Source organism: Paramormyrops kingsleyae, chromosome 14 (genome assembly GCF_048594095.1).
Source record: "Paramormyrops kingsleyae isolate MSU_618 chromosome 14, PKINGS_0.4, whole genome shotgun sequence".
Taxonomy (NCBI): Eukaryota; Metazoa; Chordata; class Actinopteri; order Osteoglossiformes; family Mormyridae; genus Paramormyrops; species Paramormyrops kingsleyae.
The window spans coordinates 4,478,495-4,480,200 of record NC_132810.1 but is presented as its reverse complement, the minus strand read 5'-3'; the positions used below and the strand labels follow the sequence as shown (position 1 = coordinate 4,480,200).

Below are 1,706 nucleotides of genomic sequence, written 5' to 3'. Positions count from 1 at the left end.
CATTGTGGGAGCGGACAGTCACAGTCCACATGGTGGGAGAGGACAGTCACAGTCCACATGGTGGGAGAGGACAGTCCAATAGGACATTGTGGGAGCGGACAGTCACAGTCCACATGGTTGGAGAGGACAGTCCAATAGGACATTGTGGGAGCGGACAGTCACAGTCCACATGGTGGGAGAGGACAGTCACAGTCCACATGGTGGGAGAGGACAGTCCAATAGGACATTGTGGGAGCAGACAGTCACAGTCCACATGTTGGGAGAGGACAGTCCAGTAGGACATTGTGGGAGCAGACAGTCACAGTCCACAAGGTGGGAGAGGACAGTCCATGGTAGGTGGAAGTGGACAGGAAACAGAAAATCATCCATAAGTATACTGTAGCCATCTTTTTAATTACAGGATAATCAGAGTAACACAGGCAGTGAGTTTCACAGTAATTCCAAGTCTCAAAGAATCCAATTTACTGATTCATCCATCCAAAATCAATCAAATCTGGCTGTAAAGAACAGCCATAACCACGTAACACACTGACCAGAGTAAGGACACCTGCTGACATGCCTGCACCTGGATCTCCTTGACATACTGAGGAACTCTTGTGGACGGTTTCCTCCTAAACACAAGATGGGCAAAAACGTTCAGTTTTAAGCCATCGCACCTGAGAATGAGCAAGAAAAATCAAAGTTTCCTCAGAGTAAATATGCAGACAACCAAAACACCCCACACTGGCTTCACTCTGCTCTCAGCCACCCTCATGGACTTTGCTCGCTAGGCTTAAGGGAAGCAGATGCTATCGTTTCCTCACCTCCTGCGACGAGCTTCGCCTAATCCTCGCTGCTGCCTGGTGGCGAACAAAACACTCTGCGAACAGGCGCCTTCCTGAGGTTTGGGCACCTTTGGCTATAGACTGAAACTGCAAAGGTCAAGATAAGGTTCGCAACATGGATGACTGATTACCTGCAGGAAGTACAAACAGTAAACAGTAAGCAGACGTACATGACCCACATGATGACCATCTGCCATCAGACGACAGCAGCTCTGGACATCATCGCTACTTTTGCATGTTGACTGTTAAGTACACATTTCAAACTGATGTTACGTGCAGTACATCTCAGTGGGCTTCAATTCAGGTATAATCCTCATAATTCTAGTTTAGACATTTCAATCCAACTGGAATGACAGGCACGCAAATTGAAAAAAACAACATAAGGGCAGAAGTACATGTTTCAGGCTGACTTCTGAGCTGGCCTTAGCCAAAGAGGGAATAGTGCCCCACCGGGGCTTGCTTTGATCTTATAACGTGTGACATAACTACACAAACTCACAGAGAGCTGCAATACTTCAGGCAGTAACAGTTTAACTGGAGAGTTTCCCACTTTCACTGCAAGTAGAGTCAGCATGAAGGCCTTGAGCTTGTTTTTCGTGGTGATTTGGAGGGCGACGCTCTGGAAAATGCAGCCAGTGGTTGTGTCCTCTCCTTCAGCCTGGTGCTGGGAACAAAAGCACGACTTGCGGAGTCAAACAGCATGCTCTAATCATGTCCCCAATTAACAGCACTGCGAAAAGATAAGATGCCCTTTCCTCATAAAAAGGTTAAACATTCATGAGGAGATAAACTCCACTGACCCCTGCAGGGTGGGCTGGGGGTGGGGGGATGGCCAGCACATTCTGAGGGGGGGATGGATACTAGGGGGACTTTAATGCCCCC

General features: G+C 48.1%; 1 long non-coding RNA gene across 1 annotated transcript; it reads right to left on the bottom strand.

Annotated features, from left to right (window-relative positions):
- Positions 1-532: 532 nt before the first annotated feature.
- LOC140578400 (uncharacterized) lies at positions 533-1,479 on the bottom strand. The gene is made up of 3 exons (XR_011982547.1): positions 1,324-1,479; positions 804-911; positions 533-611 (listed from the first exon to the last, which is right to left on the bottom strand). It is a non-coding gene; the product is annotated as an uncharacterized lncRNA (long non-coding RNA).
- Between the last annotated feature and the right edge of the window lie 227 nt (positions 1,480-1,706).